The sequence below is a fragment of the Ascaphus truei genome, chromosome 10 (genome assembly GCF_040206685.1).
Source record: "Ascaphus truei isolate aAscTru1 chromosome 10, aAscTru1.hap1, whole genome shotgun sequence".
Lineage (NCBI taxonomy): Eukaryota > Metazoa > Chordata > Amphibia > Anura > Ascaphidae > Ascaphus > Ascaphus truei.
In genome coordinates this window covers 56034786-56053689 of record NC_134492.1, presented here as the reverse complement: position 1 = coordinate 56053689, position 18904 = coordinate 56034786, and the positions used below count along the sequence as shown (strand labels likewise).

At 36.4% G+C, this 18904-nt stretch overlaps 3 non-coding genes across 3 annotated transcripts; all 3 read right to left on the bottom strand.

The window, feature by feature from the left end:
* Window positions 1-10159: 10159 nt before the first annotated feature.
* On the bottom strand, window positions 10160-10231 carry TRNAG-UCC (transfer RNA glycine (anticodon UCC)). The gene has a single exon. It is a non-coding gene; the product is annotated as a tRNA-Gly (tRNA).
* A 6224-nt stretch (window positions 10232-16455) lies between these two features.
* Window positions 16456-16527, bottom strand: TRNAG-UCC (transfer RNA glycine (anticodon UCC)). Its single transcript has one exon. It is a non-coding gene; the product is annotated as a tRNA-Gly (tRNA).
* A 1433-nt stretch (window positions 16528-17960) lies between these two features.
* Window positions 17961-18032, bottom strand: TRNAG-UCC (transfer RNA glycine (anticodon UCC)). Its single transcript has one exon. It is a non-coding gene; the product is annotated as a tRNA-Gly (tRNA).
* Window positions 18033-18904: the final 872 nt, after the last annotated feature.

Sequence of the window (18904 nt, the reverse complement as noted above, 5' to 3'; positions counted from 1 at the left end):
AAAACAGTAAAGACTGTACATAAATCAAAAGTACTATACAAAATATTCCATATATACTATAAGAAATTATTACTAACTAATAGATTTACACATATATCAACTAAGTCAAAAAATGTACATATTTATTTACACAGAACAAACTATAAAACAAATAAGCATGTATAGAGAATGCATATATATACACACCTATTTAAACCCTAACTTAATCATATATGTGGATTTAGGCAAAATAATGATAACAAAATACTTTATTAATTAAAAAAATGGTATAAAAATTATATATATATTTGTAAAGATGTATATATAGTATAATTTTATTAAAACAAATTAAAAAGATTTTATATCTTTATACACATATTTGAAGAACAGCAGATTGCCTGCTCATATTAATGGAGTGGAGGTTATATTATTTGTGACGTTTATAATATTAATGTATCACTACAGAGTAGCGTACTATGTATTGTGGATAATAGTCCATTTATACAGAAGTTTTTCTAATAAACAATTTTATTAATAAACCATTTTATTAAGCTGTGATCAGATCAATGAGAGGATAAAAGAATGCATGCAAGCCTTGTTTCAGTCATTTAATACAATATGTATAGTTCCAGAGGGACCAGAATATATTATTTGGATAAATATGAATATATAAACCAAATAAGACAGGGCGATGTCAAGGGATAGATGATTTAGGTAATGGATAGACCATTAGGAGATGGGATGAAGTAGTGAGGGGTTGCTCCAGTCATATATATAATAGATCTATACAATGGGGTCATTGGAACATTTATTTCAGAAAATGGGTAATATTCCATTCTACATTCATCCCTTCTGGGTACCTGGTGTTTAGTGTGAATATCCAGAAGGATTCTCTACAGTCTAATGTTTTAACAGTATTTCCCCCTCTCTCCTTTTGGATTATCCTCTCTATGCCCATAAATGAGAAGCTATTTATACCACCTTGTCTGCATTCCGTAAAATGCTTGGACACAGGATGATTGGTGTCTTGTTTGCGAATCAATCTACAGTGTTCCTGCATCCTAGTTTTTAATGCCCTTGTAGTCCTACCGACATATCTCTTCCCACAGCCACAGGTGATAAGATACACCACAAAAGTAGTGTTACAGTTAATAAAACTATATATAGTATAGCGTCTATGTGGACTGTGGGAGAAGACATGTCGAGCAGGCTTCATAAAGCTACACATACTACAATGATTGCATCTATATGATCCCTTAGTAAGGAATTGTTCTTGATCTTTCACAGGTGTAGATATTACGCTAGGTGATAGGAATGTGGCCAATGTTTTAGCTCTTCTATATACAAATTTTGGGCCTTCCTCCGTGTAGTTGCGGAGTATGGGGTCCATTTTTAGTAATTCCCAATGCTTATTAACAATTTTATTTACTTGATAACTTGATTTGTTAAATTGGGAAATGAACAAAGGACAAGTCCTCTCTTCCATAATTCCTTTTTTCTTATTTTTGTGGCGAGAGCCATCCCCCACTCTGGACCCGGAGGGTAGTATAGTTTCACGTTCAATTTCTGAGACTTCCTGTAATGTGGCTTGGAGTGTCTCCCGATCATACCCTCTGTCTATAAATCTTTTTGTCAATTCCCCAGACTGAGTAACGAAGTCGCTGTGGGTTGAGCAATTTCTCCTCAGCCTGAGGTACTGACCTTTGGGTATTCCCTTTATGACGGATCTTGGGTGACAGCTGTCCGCTCTAAGAAATTAGTTCCTTGAGTTTGTTTTTTTATACACATCAGATTGTATGGTTTGGTGAATATCTATATAAAAAAGCATATCCAGGTAGCTTATGTGATGTGAATGATAATTGACAGTGAGGTGAATATCTGAAGTGTTGTCATTTAGATAGTTAATAAACTCTAATAGTGTGTCAGTGCTCCCGTGCCAAATAAATATAAGGTCATCAATAAAGCGTTTATAAAAAACAATATTGTGCCTATAAGTGTTTGTGCTACCATAGATAAAGGTGTTCTCCCACCATCCCATAAAAAGGTTGGCATAGGAGGGGGCAAAACTTGTCCCCATTGCCGTACCCCGAAGTTGTAAATAAAATTGGTGCTCAAAAAGAAAATAATTGTGAGTGAGTAAAAAAGTATTGATTCCATAATAAATGTAGTAGTGAGTATAGAACTACCTGGACATTCTATAAAATGGCGGACAGCTGTCATACCCAGATCATGTCGTATGATCGAATATAGGGAGACCACATCCATGGTAACCCACAAATAGTCCTGTTTCCATGTGATTTTTTGTAATTTAGTCAATAGGTCCCCCGAATCCAAAATGAAAGAGGGCAATGCCCTTACAAATGGCTGTAGGTATTCATTTACATATTGAGACAAACCATCTCCCAAAGATCCAATACTAGAGACTATTGGCCGACCAGGAGGGTCGACCAAAGTCTTGTGGATCTTTGGGAGATGGTGGTATATGGGAATGACGGGATGGGGATTAATGATGAAGTCTGATTCTGTTTTTGTCAATACATGTGTGGCCATACCCAGATCTATCAGCTCAAGGAGTTCCTTCAAAAAACAGTTTGTGGGGTCCCGCGGTAGCACAGAATAGGAGGACACATCTCCAAGTTGGCGAAATGCCTCCTTGAAGTAGGCAGTCCTACTCTGCACTACCACAGCCCCCCCCTTGTCTGCATTCTTAATGACTAACATAGGGTTATCCTGCAGGGTTTTGATAGCAATTCTTTCTTCCTTACTAAGATTATCATTTCCCGTGTGGGTGAAGGAAAACCCCTGTGCCAACAGCTTGAGATCACGAACCACCAAGTTCTCAAACATACTTAGAAATTGGCCCTTAGCAAAGGTGGGGTAAAATACTGACTTTTCTTTCAAATTGGATCCCCACTCCCCCAATATGTGGGATTGTGTATCATCCAATGTGTTACCCTGAATGTAGAGATCTTCCATGTCCCTAAGTATACAGTCATCCCTGAAAGATTCATGGATTCCTATGGGGGGAAAGTGGAGAGGGTTAGGTACATTGCAGATAGTTACATCATGTTCCTCATCTGGAGTTGTCACACTCTGAGAGTCACTTCTTAAGTTAGGTTTGTGAAAGAATTTTTTTAAGGTAAGTTTACGTACAAACCTATGGACATCCACCACTACACCAAAGAGGTCGATCTCCATAGTGGGGGCATATTTAAGCCCTTTGTTTAGTAGTGAAATCTCTGCGTGTGACAACTCCATACCTGAAATGTTAATGACATTATTGGTGTCGTCTAATAATTCTTTTTCCTCTTGTTTGCTCTTTTTCCTCCCATGTCTTTTCTTCCCCCCCCTCCTTGTCCTCTTTCGTCTCTCCTGAACATTTGGTAGTTTTTTGCCTGTTGATCATTTTGGTAAGTGTCACTTTGTTTAGCAGATGTCAATTCCCCCCTAGCAGTAGAGCTATCTGATGGACGTCTCTCCTCTCTGGGTTGTGTAGTATTCCCACGTTGTGTATTGTTTGGTCTATAACAGTTACCTGTTGCGGGTTTTGACAAATGTCAAGAAAACTATGATATGCAAAAATACATATGAAGACATTAGATCATACAAATAAAGCTAAGCAAGCACTCTGTCATTTGAAATAATTCCTCTCTGATGTGTGTGAAAAACAGTGGTGGCTGCTTCCTTTTCTCATTTTAGATTTGGGCTCCTCCTAATACAATTAAGAACCAGAATTGATCATGGAAAACATTGAATGATTTGTATACATTGACCTTTAATATATATACATGAGAATATAAAAAAAAAAATCTGCAATAACAATAATGTGGAAAAAAATATTAAAAATGTAAATAGCACATTATTTAATTTTAAAATTAAGACATTGCGTTGGCCGGGAATCGAACCCGGGTCAACTGCTTGGAAGGCAGCTATGCTCACCCCTATACCACCAACACCACATTTTTTGCTGTGTCTAGTTATGTTTATGCATTTTTCTGAATACACATTGTCTTTGGCTCATTGCATTCTGGCTTCCAAACCTCTCATTCCAACTGTCCTCCCCAAAAGCAGCAACATATCTCCACTTTGATTTTTGAAGGGTGCTATTCATTTCTAATTTTACTTGACCTCTCTGCTGTTTATTTTACCACCTTCACAAGCCTCTACTGATACAAATGTTATACTCTATTAGAATCTCTAACAAAGTCCTCTCATGGTTCTCTTCTCATCTTTCTAACTGCTCCTTCAGTGTTTCTATTGTTAGCTCTTCCACTTCTTTGGTATGCCTTATGACTTTGTCCTAGAACCACTCATTTTCTCTCTATATACATGATCACATGATCTCTTTATATTTCTTTGTACTTCTGTTATTGTAAGGGTTCTTTGCAACTCTTGCACTCTGAGGTGACACTTCATTAAGGAGTGATAACCACTGGTAATTGTTGATGCTCTCACAAGTGAATAGCTATTAACACTCAATAGTAACTATTTAAATGTGTACAATAAACCACTAATGCTTCCATTCACAGACAAACAAAGAGTGAATTTATTTAGCAGATGAAAGCAAGATTTTGACAATTCCTACAATTTAGTACAATCAAATGTGATTTTTGTTTAGTTCAACTGTTCTTTTTTTAAGTACATCACAGTTCCATATTCATTGAGGAGTTTCAAACATGTGTAACAGTTTATGAACACTTTTCTATTTATGTTATTTTAAATTCATAATTGAAATAGATTCTAAATCTAGTTAGAAGAGCCAGGGTGTGCAGCGCACAGCAATGATGAAAGAGCAGGTCTTGCAATAAAATTCCTTTATTTTTCAAACATCTGGTTGTGGGACAGCAGCAAACTTCAACGCGTTTCGTTCAAAAGAACTTTTTCAAGAAGTGCTGTTACAGTAAAAATGGTCAGTTTAAATGCAGCTGTTCGCCCCGTTTTCGCGCCAAAACTGACGTCATGATGCGTCATCCGACCAATGGAATTCATCGTGCCGCGCATGCGCCGCGCGCCAGAGTGTCTCTGAATCTCCAGCAAGCCTCAGCCGAGCTCAATCAGGATCGGTAAGCCCATATGTGCAGCCTTTACTGAGAGCACGCCTCTGATGGCCCTGTGAGATCCTTCCACACTCTCCGTATGCTGCGCATGCGCAGATGAGGCCTCTAAGTCCCCCAGCCTAAAGACTATGATGTCAATCCACAGCCTGCTAGGGGAAAGCTATATAATTAAATAATGCATGTTATGTGAACAATAATATACCACTCAAGGCACTGAAACTGGGCAAACAGCTTGCACACTCACCTCTTACATGACAAAACAGTAAAGACTGTACATAAATCAAAAGTACTATACAAAATATTCCATATATACTATAAGAAATTATTACTAACTAATAGATTTACACATATATCAACTAAGTCAAAAAATGTACATATTTATTTACACAGAACAAACTATAAAACAAATAAGCATGTATAGAGAATGCATATATATACACACCTATTTAAACCCTAACTTAATCATATATGTGGATTTAGGCAAAATAATGATAACAAAATACTTTATTAATTAAAAAAATGGTATAAAAATTATATATATATTTGTAAAGATGTATATATAGTATAATTTTATTAAAACAAATTAAAAAGATTTTATATCTTTATACACATATTTGAAGAACAGCAGATTGCCTGCTCATATTAATGGAGTGGAGGTTATATTATTTGTGACGTTTATAATATTAATGTATCACTACAGAGTAGCGTACTATGTATTGTGGATAATAGTCCATTTATACAGAAGTTTTTCTAATAAACAATTTTATTAATAAACCATTTTATTAAGCTGTGATCAGATCAATGAGAGGATAAAAGAATGCATGCAAGCCTTGTTTCAGTCATTTAATACAATATGTATAGTTCCAGAGGGACCAGAATATATTATTTGGATAAATATGAATATATAAACCAAATAAGACAGGGCGATGTCAAGGGATAGATGATTTAGGTAATGGATAGACCATTAGGAGATGGGATGAAGTAGTGAGGGGTTGCTCCAGTCATATATATAATAGATCTATACAATGGGGTCATTGGAACATTTATTTCAGAAAATGGGTAATATTCCATTCTACATTCATCCCTTCTGGGTACCTGGTGTTTAGTGTGAATATCCAGAAGGATTCTCTACAGTCTAATGTTTTAACAGTATTTCCCCCTCTCTCCTTTTGGATTATCCTCTCTATGCCCATAAATGAGAAGCTATTTATACCACCTTGTCTGCATTCCGTAAAATGCTTGGACACAGGATGATTGGTGTCTTGTTTGCGAATCAATCTACAGTGTTCCTGCATCCTAGTTTTTAATGCCCTTGTAGTCCTACCGACATATCTCTTCCCACAGCCACAGGTGATAAGATACACCACAAAAGTAGTGTTACAGTTAATAAAACTATATATAGTATAGCGTCTATGTGGACTGTGGGAGAAGACATGTCGAGCAGGCTTCATAAAGCTACACATACTACAATGATTGCATCTATATGATCCCTTAGTAAGGAATTGTTCTTGATCTTTCACAGGTGTAGATATTACGCTAGGTGATAGGAATGTGGCCAATGTTTTAGCTCTTCTATATACAAATTTTGGGCCTTCCTCCGTGTAGTTGCGGAGTATGGGGTCCATTTTTAGTAATTCCCAATGCTTATTAACAATTTTATTTACTTGATAACTTGATTTGTTAAATTGGGAAATGAACAAAGGACAAGTCCTCTCTTCCATAATTCCTTTTTTCTTATTTTTGTGGCGAGAGCCATCCCCCACTCTGGACCCGGAGGGTAGTATAGTTTCACGTTCAATTTCTGAGACTTCCTGTAATGTGGCTTGGAGTGTCTCCCGATCATACCCTCTGTCTATAAATCTTTTTGTCAATTCCCCAGACTGAGTAACGAAGTCGCTGTGGGTTGAGCAATTTCTCCTCAGCCTGAGGTACTGACCTTTGGGTATTCCCTTTATGACGGATCTTGGGTGACAGCTGTCCGCTCTAAGAAATTAGTTCCTTGAGTTTGGTTTTTTATACACATCAGATTGTATGGTTTGGTGAATATCTATATAAAAAAGCATATCCAGGTAGCTTATGTGATGTGAATGATAATTGACAGTGAGGTGAATATCTGAAGTGTTGTCATTTAGATAGTTAATAAACTCTAATAGTGTGTCAGTGCTCCCGTGCCAAATAAATATAAGGTCATCAATAAAGCGTTTATAAAAAACAATATTGTGCCTATAAGTGTTTGTGCTACCATAGATAAAGGTGTTCTCCCACCATCCCATAAAAAGGTTGGCATAGGAGGGGGCAAAACTTGTCCCCATTGCCGTACCCCGAAGTTGTAAATAAAATTGGTGCTCAAAAAGAAAATAATTGTGAGTGAGTAAAAAAGTATTGATTCCATAATAAATGTAGTAGTGAGTATAGAACTACCTGGACATTCTATAAAATGGCGGACAGCTGTCATACCCAGATCATGTCGTATGATCGAATATAGGGAGACCACATCCATGGTAACCCACAAATAGTCCTGTTTCCATGTGATTTTTTGTAATTTAGTCAATAGGTCCCCCGAATCCAAAATGAAAGAGGGCAATGCCCTTACAAATGGCTGTAGGTATTCATTTACATATTGAGACAAACCATCTCCCAAAGATCCAATACTAGAGACTATTGGCCGACCAGGAGGGTCGACCAAAGTCTTGTGGATCTTTGGGAGATGGTGGTATATGGGAATGACGGGATGGGGATTAATGATGAAGTCTGATTCTGTTTTTGTCAATACATGTGTGGCCATACCCAGATCTATCAGCTCAAGGAGTTCCTTCAAAAAACAGTTTGTGGGGTCCCGCGGTAGCACAGAATAGGAGGACACATCTCCAAGTTGGCGAAATGCCTCCTTGAAGTAGGCAGTCCTACTCTGCACTACCACAGCCCCCCCCTTGTCTGCATTCTTAATGACTAACATAGGGTTATCCTGCAGGGTTTTGATAGCAATTCTTTCTTCCTTACTAAGATTATCATTTCCCGTGTGGGTGAAGGAAAACCCCTGTGCCAACAGCTTGAGATCACGAACCACCAAGTTCTCAAACATACTTAGAAATTGGCCCTTAGCAAAGGTGGGGTAAAATACTGACTTTTCTTTCAAATTGGATCCCCACTCCCCCAATATGTGGGATTGTGTATCATCCAATGTGTTACCCTGAATGTAGAGATCTTCCATGTCCCTAAGTATACAGTCATCCCTGAAAGATTCATGGATTCCTATGGGGGGAAAGTGGAGAGGGTTAGGTACATTGCAGATAGTTACATCATGTTCCTCATCTGGAGTTGTCACACTCTGAGAGTCACTTCTTAAGTTAGGTTTGTGAAAGAATTTTTTTAAGGTAAGTTTACGTACAAACCTATGGACATCCACCACTACACCAAAGAGGTCGATCTCCATAGTGGGGGCATATTTAAGCCCTTTGTTTAGTAGTGAAATCTCTGCGTGTGACAACTCCATACCTGAAATGTTAATGACATTATTGGTGTCGTCTAATAATTCTTTTTCCTCTTGTTTGCTCTTTTTCCTCCCATGTCTTTTCTTCCCCCCCCTCCTTGTCCTCTTTCGTCTCTCCTGAACATTTGGTAGTTTTTTGCCTGTTGATCATTTTGGTAAGTGTCACTTTGTTTAGCAGATGTCAATTCCCCCCTAGCAGTAGAGCTATCTGATGGACGTCTCTCCTCTCTGGGTTGTGTAGTATTCCCACGTTGTGTATTGTTTGGTCTATAACAGTTACCTGTTGCGGGTTTTGACAAATGTCAAGAAAACTATGATATGCAAAAATACATATGAAGACATTAGATCATACAAATAAAGCTAAGCAAGCACTCTGTCATTTGAAATAATTCCTCTCTGATGTGTGTGAAAAACAGTGGTGGCTGCTTCCTTTTCTCATTTTAGATTTGGGCTCCTCCTAATACAATTAAGAACCAGAATTGATCATGGAAAACATTGAATGATTTGTATACATTGACCTTTAATATATATACATGAGAATATAAAAAAAAAATCTGCAATAACAATAATGTGGAAAAAAATATTAAAAATGTAAATAGCACATTATTTAATTTTAAAATTAAGACACTGCGATGGCTGGGAATCGAACCCGGGTCAACTGCTTGGAAGGCAGCTATGCTCACCACTATACCACCAACGCCACATTTTTTGCTGTGTCTAGTTATGTTTATGCATTTTTCTGAATACACATTGTCTTTGGCTCATTGCATTCTGGCTTCCAAACCTCTCATTCCAACTGTCCTCCCCAAAAGCAGCAACATATCTCCACACTTTGATTTTTGAAGGGTGCTATTCATTTCTAATTTTACTTGACCTCTCTGCTGTTTTTTTTACTACCTTCACCAGCCTCTACTGATGCAAATGTTATACTTTATTAGAATCTCTAACAAAGTCCTCTCATGGTTCTATTCTCATCTTTCTAACTGCTCCTTCAGTGTTTCTATTGTTAGCTCTTCCACTTCTTTAGTATCAAATAGCTAGTTATGGCATTGTAATGTATTTACCAATCGCAATTCATATATGTTATATGAAGCTATATTAAAGATTATTACTTACAAAGATCATTTCTAAACGTTTAATTGTACATATTTTGCATTCCTTGTTCTTTGCATTGGCTTAACCCAATGGTTTAAACAAAATAAAGTATTTGCTACAGTATAAACAACTAATACGCTTCAGTTAAAACATTAGAAAGGAAAAGAGAATGTGTCTAGATAACAGTTACCTGTTGCGGGTTTTGACAAATGTCAAGAAAACTATGATATGCAAAAATACATATGAAGACATTAGATCATACAAATAAAGCTAAGCAAGCACTCTGTCATTTGAAATAATTCCTCTCTGATGTGTGTGAAAAACAGTGGTGGCTGCTTCCTTTTCTCATTTTAGATTTGGGCTCCTCCTAATACAATTAAGAACCAGAATTGATCATGGAAAACATTGAATGATTTGTATACATTGACCTTTAATATATATACATGAGAATATAAAAAAAAAATCTGCAATAACAATAATGTGGAAAAAAATATTAAAAATGTAAATAGCACATTATTTAATTTTAAAATTAAGACACTGCGTTGGCCGGGAATCGAACCCGGGTCAACTGCTTGGAAGGCAGCTATGCTCACCACTATACCACCAACGCCACTTTTTTTGGCTGTGTCTAGTTATGTTTATGCATTTTTCTGAATACACATTGTCTTTGGCTCATTGCATTCTGGCTTCCAAACCTCTCATTCCAACTGTCCTCCCCAAAAGCAGCAACATATCTCCACACTTTGATTTTTGAAGGGTGCTATTCATTTCTAATTTTACTTGACCTCTCTGCTGTTTTTTTTTACCACCTTCACCAGCCTCTACTGATGCAAATGTTATACTATATTAGAATCTCTAACAATGTCCTCTCATGGTTCTCTTCTCATCTTTCTAACTGCTCCTTCAGTGTTTCTATTGTTAGCTCTTCCACTTCTTTGGTATGCCTTATGACTTTGTCCTAGAACCACTCATTTTCTCTCTATATACATGATCACATGATCTCTTTATATTTCTTTGTACTTCTGTTATTGTAAGGGTTCTTTGCAACTCTTGCACTCTGAGGTGACACTTCATTAAGGAGTGATAACCACTGGTAATTGTTGATGCTCTCACAAGTGAATAGCTATTAACACTCAATAGTAACTATTTAAATGTGTACAATAAACCACTAATGCTTCCATTCACAGACAAAGAGTGAATTTATGTAGCAGATGAAAGCAAGATTTTGACAATTCCTACAATTTAGTACAATCAAATGTGATTTTTGTTTAGTTCAACTGTTCTTTTTTTAAGTACATCACAGTTCCATATTCATTGAGGAGTTTCAAACATGTGTAACAGTTTATGAACACTTTTCTATTTATGTTATTTTAAATTCATAATTGAAATAGATTCTAAATCTAGTTAGAAGAGCCAGGGTGTGCAGCGCACAGCAATGATGAAAGAGCAGGTCTTGCAATAAAATTCCTTTATTTTTCAAACATCTGGTTGTGGGACAGCAGCAAACTTCAACGCGTTTCGTTCAAAAGAACTTTTTCAAGAAGTGCTGTTACAGTAAAAATGGTCAGTTTAAATGCAGCTGTTCGCCCCGTTTTCGCGCCAAAACTGACGTCATGATGCGTCATCCGACCAATGGAATTCATCGTGCCGCGCATGCGCCGCGCGCCAGAGTGTCTCTGAATCTCCAGCAAGCCTCAGCCGAGCTCAATCAGGATCGGTAAGCCCATATGTGCAGCCTTTACTGAGAGCACGCCTCTGATGGCCCTGTGAGATCCTTCCACACTCTCCGTATGCTGCGCATGCGCAGATGAGGCCTCTAAGTCCCCCAGCCTAAAGACTATGATGTCAATCCACAGCCTGCTAGGGGAAAGCTATATAATTAAATAATGCATGTTATGTGAACAATAATATACCACTCAAGGCACTGAAACTGGGCAAACAGCTTGCACACTCACCTCTTACATGACAAAACAGTAAAGACTGTACATAAATCAAAAGTACTATACAAAATATTCATATATACTATAAGAAATTATTACTAACTAATAGATTTACACATATATCAACTAAGTCAAAAAATGTACATATTTATTTACACAGAACAAACTATAAAACAAATAAGCATGTATAGAGAATGCATATATATACACACCTATTTAAACCCTAACTTAATCATATATGTGGATTTAGGCAAAATAATGATAACAAAATACTTTATTAATTAAAAAAATGGTATAAAAATTATATATATATTTGTAAAGATGTATATATAGTATAATTTTATTAAAACAAATTAAAAAGATTTTATATCTTTATACACATATTTGAAGAACAGCAGATTGCCTGCTCATATTAATGGAGTGGAGGTTATATTATTTGTGACGTTTATAATATTAATGTATCACTACAGAGTAGCGTACTATGTATTGTGGATAATAGTCCATTTATACAGAAGTTTTTCTAATAAACAATTTTATTAATAAACCATTTTATTAAGCTGTGATCAGATCAATGAGAGGATAAAAGAATGCATGCAAGCCTTGTTTCAGTCATTTAATACAATATGTATAGTTCCAGAGGGACCAGAATATATTATTTGGATAAATATGAATATATAAACCAAATAAGACAGGGCGATGTCAAGGGATAGATGATTTAGGTAATGGATAGACCATTAGGAGATGGGATGAAGTAGTGAGGGGTTGCTCCAGTCATATATATAATAGATCTATACAATGGGGTCATTGGAACATTTATTTCAGAAAATGGGTAATATTCCATTCTACATTCATCCCTTCTGGGTACCTGGTGTTTAGTGTGAATATCCAGAAGGATTCTCTACAGTCTAATGTTTTAACAGTATTTCCCCCTCTCTCCTTTTGGATTATCCTCTCTATGCCCATAAATGAGAAGCTATTTATACCACCTTGTCTGCATTCCGTAAAATGCTTGGACACAGGATGATTGGTGTCTTGTTTGCGAATCAATCTACAGTGTTCCTGCATCCTAGTTTTTAATGCCCTTGTAGTCCTACCGACATATCTCTTCCCACAGCCACAGGTGATAAGATACACCACAAAAGTAGTGTTACAGTTAATAAAACTATATATAGTATAGCGTCTATGTGGACTGTGGGAGAAGACATGTCGAGCAGGCTTCATAAAGCTACACATACTACAATGATTGCATCTATATGATCCCTTAGTAAGGAATTGTTCTTGATCTTTCACAGGTGTAGATATTACGCTAGGTGATAGGAATGTGGCCAATGTTTTAGCTCTTCTATATACAAATTTTGGGCCTTCCTCCGTGTAGTTGCGGAGTATGGGGTCCATTTTTAGTAATTCCCAATGCTTATTAACAATTTTATTTACTTGATAACTTGATTTGTTAAATTGGGAAATGAACAAAGGACAAGTCCTCTCTTCCATAATTCCTTTTTTCTTATTTTTGTGGCGAGAGCCATCCCCCACTCTGGACCCGGAGGGTAGTATAGTTTCACGTTCAATTTCTGAGACTTCCTGTAATGTGGCTTGGAGTGTCTCCCGATCATACCCTCTGTCTATAAATCTTTTTGTCAATTCCCCAGACTGAGTAACGAAGTCGCTGTGGGTTGAGCAATTTCTCCTCAGCCTGAGGTACTGACCTTTGGGTATTCCCTTTATGACGGATCTTGGGTGACAGCTGTCCGCTCTAAGAAATTAGTTCCTTGAGTTTGGTTTTTTATACACATCAGATTGTATGGTTTGGTGAATATCTATATAAAAAAGCATATCCAGGTAGCTTATGTGATGTGAATGATAATTGACAGTGAGGTGAATATCTGAAGTGTTGTCATTTAGATAGTTAATAAACTCTAATAGTGTGTCAGTGCTCCCGTGCCAAATAAATATAAGGTCATCAATAAAGCGTTTATAAAAAACAATATTGTGCCTATAAGTGTTTGTGCTACCATAGATAAAGGTGTTCTCCCACCATCCCATAAAAAGGTTGGCATAGGAGGGGGCAAAACTTGTCCCCATTGCCGTACCCCGAAGTTGTAAATAAAATTGGTGCTCAAAAAGAAAATAATTGTGAGTGAGTAAAAAAGTATTGATTCCATAATAAATGTAGTAGTGAGTATAGAACTACCTGGACATTCTATAAAATGGCGGACAGCTGTCATACCCAGATCATGTCGTATGATCGAATATAGGGAGACCACATCCATGGTAACCCACAAATAGTCCTGTTTCCATGTGATTTTTTGTAATTTAGTCAATAGGTCCCCCGAATCCAAAATGAAAGAGGGCAATGCCCTTACAAATGGCTGTAGGTATTCATTTACATATTGAGACAAACCATCTCCCAAAGATCCAATACTAGAGACTATTGGCCGACCAGGAGGGTCGACCAAAGTCTTGTGGATCTTTGGGAGATGGTGGTATATGGGAATGACGGGATGGGGATTAATGATGAAGTCTGATTCTGTTTTTGTCAATACATGTGTGGCCATACCCAGATCTATCAGCTCAAGGAGTTCCTTCAAAAAACAGTTTGTGGGGTCCCGCGGTAGCACAGAATAGGAGGACACATCTCCAAGTTGGCGAAATGCCTCCTTGAAGTAGGCAGTCCTACTCTGCACTACCACAGCCCCCCCCTTGTCTGCATTCTTAATGACTAACATAGGGTTATCCTGCAGGGTTTTGATAGCAATTCTTTCTTCCTTACTAAGATTATCATTTCCCGTGTGGGTGAAGGAAAACCCCTGTGCCAACAGCTTGAGATCACGAACCACCAAGTTCTCAAACATACTTAGAAATTGGCCCTTAGCAAAGGTGGGGTAAAATACTGACTTTTCTTTCAAATTGGATCCCCACTCCCCCAATATGTGGGATTGTGTATCATCCAATGTGTTACCCTGAATGTAGAGATCTTCCATGTCCCTAAGTATACAGTCATCCCTGAAAGATTCATGGATTCCTATGGGGGGAAAGTGGAGAGGGTTAGGTACATTGCAGATAGTTACATCATGTTCCTCATCTGGAGTTGTCACACTCTGAGAGTCACTTCTTAAGTTAGGTTTGTGAAAGAATTTTTTTAAGGTAAGTTTACGTACAAACCTATGGACATCCACCACTACACCAAAGAGGTCGATCTCCATAGTGGGGGCATATTTAAGCCCTTTGTTTAGTAGTGAAATCTCTGCGTGTGACAACTCCATACCTGAAATGTTAATGACATTATTGGTGTCGTCTAATAATTCTTTTTCCTCTTGTTTGCTCTTTTTCCTCCCATGTCTTTTCTTCCCCCCCCTCCTTGTCCTCTTTCGTCTCTCCTGAACATTTGGTAGTTTTTTGCCTGTTGATCATTTTGGTAAGTGTCACTTTGTTTAGCAGATGTCAATTCCCCCCTAGCAGTAGAGCTATCTGATGAACGTCTCTCCTCTCTGGGTTGTGTAGTATTCCCACGTTGTGTATTGTTTGGTCTATAACAGTTACCTGTTGCGGGTTTTGACAAATGTCAAGAAAACTATGATATGCAAAAATACATATGAAGACATTAGATCATACAAATAAAGCTAAGCAAGCACTCTGTCATTTGAAATAATTCCTCTCTGATGTGTGTGAAAAACAGTGGTGGCTGCTTCCTTTTCTCATTTTAGATTTGGGCTCCTCCTAATACAATTAAGAACCAGAATTGATCATGGAAAACATTGAATGATTTGTATACATTGACCTTTAATATATATACATGAGAATATAAAAAAAAAAATCTGCAATAACAATAATGTGGAAAAAAATATTAAAAATGTAAATAGCACATTATTTAATTTTAAAATTAAGACACTGCGATGGCCGGGAATCGAACCCGGGTCAACTGCTTGGAAGGCAGCTATGCTCACCACTATACCACCAACGCCACATTTTTTGCTGTGTCTAGTTATGTTTATGCATTTTTCTGAATACACATTGTCTTTGGCTCATTGCATTCTGGCTTCCAAACCTCTCATTCCAACTGTCCTCCCCAAAAGCAGCAACATATCTCCACACTTTGATTTTTGAAGGGTGCTATTCATTTCTAATTTTACTTGACCTCTCTGCTGTTTTTTTTACCACCTTCACCAGCCTCTACTGATGCAAATGTTATACTTTATTAGAATCTCTAACAAAGTCCTCTCATGGTTCTATTCTCATCTTTCTAACTGCTCCTTCAGTGTTTCTATTGTTAGCTCTTCCACTTCTTTAGTATCAAATAGCTAGTTATGGCATTGTAATGTATTTACCAATCGCAATTCATATATGTTATATGAAGCTATATTAAAGATTATTACTTACAAAGATCATTTCTAAACGTTTAATTGTACATATTTTGCATTCCTTGTTCTTTGCATTGGCTTAACCCAATGGTTTAAACAAAATAAAGTATTTGCTACAGTATAAACAACTAATACGCTTCAGTTAAAACATTAGAAAGGAAAAGAGAATGTGTCTAGATAACAGTTACCTGTTGCGGGTTTTGACAAATGTCAAGAAAACTATGATATGCAAAAATACATATGAAGACATTAGATCATACAAATAAAGCTAAGCAAGCACTCTGTCATTTGAAATAATTCCTCTCTGATGTGTGTGAAAAACAGTGGTGGCTGCTTCCTTTTCTCATTTTAGATTTGGGCTCCTCCTAATACAATTAAGAACCAGAATTGATCATGGAAAACATTCAATGATTTGTATACATTGACCTTTAATATATATACATGAGAATATAAAAAAAAAATCTGCAATAACAATAATGTGGAAAAAAATATTAAAAATGTAAATAGCACATTATTTAATTTTAAAATTAAGACACTGCGTTGGCCGGGAATCGAACCCGGGTCAACTGCTTGGAAGGCAGCTATGCTCACCACTATACCACCAACGCCACATTTTTTGCTGTGTCTAGTTATGTTTATGCATTTTTCTGAATACACATTGTCTTTGGCTCATTGCATTCTGGCTTTCAAACCTCTCATTCCAACTGTCCTCCCCAAAAGCAGCAACATATCTCCACACTTTGATTTTTGAAGGGTGCTATTCATTTCTAATTTTACTTGACCTCTCTGCTGTTTTTTTTTACCACCTTCACCAGCCTCTACTGATGCAAATGTTATACTTTATTAGAATCTCTAACAAAGTCCTCTCATGGTTCTCTTCTCATCTTTCTAACTGCTCCTTCAGTGTTTCTATTGTTAGCTCTTCCACTTCTTTGGTATGCCTTATGACTTTGTCCTAGAACCACTCATTTTCTCTCTATATACATGATCACATGATCTCTTTATATTTCTTTGTACTTCTGTTATTGTAAGGGTTCTTTGCAACTCTTGCACTCTGAGGTGACACTTCATTAAGGAGTGATAACCACTGGTAATTGTTGATGCTCTCACAAGTGAATAGCTATTAACACTCAATAGTAACTATTTAAATGTGTACAATAAACCACTAATGCTTCCATTCACAGACAAAGAGTGAATTTATTTAACAGATGAAAGCAAGATTTTGACAATTCCTACAATTTAGTACAATCAAATGTGATTTTTGTTTAGTTCAACTGTTCTTTTTTTAAGTACATCACAGTTCCATATTCATTGAGGAGTTTCAAACATGTGTAACAGTTTATGAACACTTTTCTATTTATGTTATTTTAAATTCATAATTGAAATAGATTCTAAATCTAGTTAGAAGTCTGCTATTTGACACTCCTGCCTTTAGTATCAAATAGCTAGTTATGGCATTGTAATGTATTTACCAATCGCAATTCATATATGTTATATGAAGCTATATTAAAGATTATTACTTACAAAGATCATTTCTAAACGTTTAATTGTACATATTTTGCATTCCTTGTTCTTTGCATTGGCTTAACCCAATGGTTTAAACAAAATAAAGTATTTGCTACAGTATAAACAACTAATACGCTTCAGTTAAAACATTAGAAAGGAAAAGAGAAAGTGTCTAGATAACAGTTACCTGTTGCGGGTTTTGAAAAATGTCAAGAAAACTATGATATGCAAAAATACATATGAAGACATTAGATCATACAAATAAAGCTAAGCAAGCACTCTGTCATTTGAAATAATTCCTCTCTGATGTGTGTGAAAAACAGTGGTGGCTGCTTCCTTTTCTCATTTTAGATTTGGGCTCCTCCTAATACAATTAAGAACCAGAATTGATCATGGAAAACATTGAATGATTTGTATACATTGACCTTTAATATATATACATGAGAATATAAAAAAAAAATCTGCAATAACAATAATGTGGAAAAAAATATTAAAAATGTAAATAGCACATTATTTAATTTTAAAATTAAGACATTGCGTTGGCCGGGAATCGAACCCGGGTCAACTGCTTGGAAGGCAGCTATGCTCACCACTATACCACCAACGCCACATTTTTTGCTGTGTCTAGTTATGTTTATGCATTTTTCTGAATACACATTGTCTTTGGCTCATTGCATTCTGGCTTCCAAACCTCTCATTCCAACTGTCCTCCCCAAAAGCAGCAACATATCTCCACACTTTGATTTTTGAAGGGTGCTATTCATTTCTAATTTTACTTGACCTCTCTGCTGTTTTTTTTACCACCTTCACCAGCCTCTACTGATGCAAATGTTATACTTTATTAGAATCTCTAACAAAGTCCTCTCATGGTTCTCTTCTCATCTTTCTAACTGCTCCTTCAGTGTTTCTATTGTTAGCTCTTCCACTTCTTTGGTATGCCTTATGACTTTGTCCTAGAACCACTCATTTTCTCTCTATATACATGATCACATGATCTCTTTATATTTCTTTGTACTTCTGTTATTGTAAGGGTTCTTTGCAACTCTTGCACTCTGAGGTGACACTTCATTAAGGAGTGATAACCACTGGTAATTGTTGATGCTCTCACAAGTGAATAGCTATTAACACTCAATAGTAACTATTTAAATGTGTACAATAAACCACTAATGCTTCCATTCACAGCAAACAAAGAGTGAATTTATTTAGCAGATGAAAGCAAGATTTTGACAATTCCTACAATTTAGTACAATCAAATGTGATTTTTGTTTAGTTCAACTGTTCTTTTTTTAAGTACATCACAGTTCCATATTCATTGAGGAGTTTCAAACATGTGTAACAGTTTATGAACACTTTTCTATTTATGTTATTTTAAATTCATAATTGAAATAGATTCTAAATCTAGTTAGAAGTCTGCTATTTGACACTCCTGCCTTTAGTATCAAATAGCTAGTTATGGCATTGTAATGTATTTACAAATCG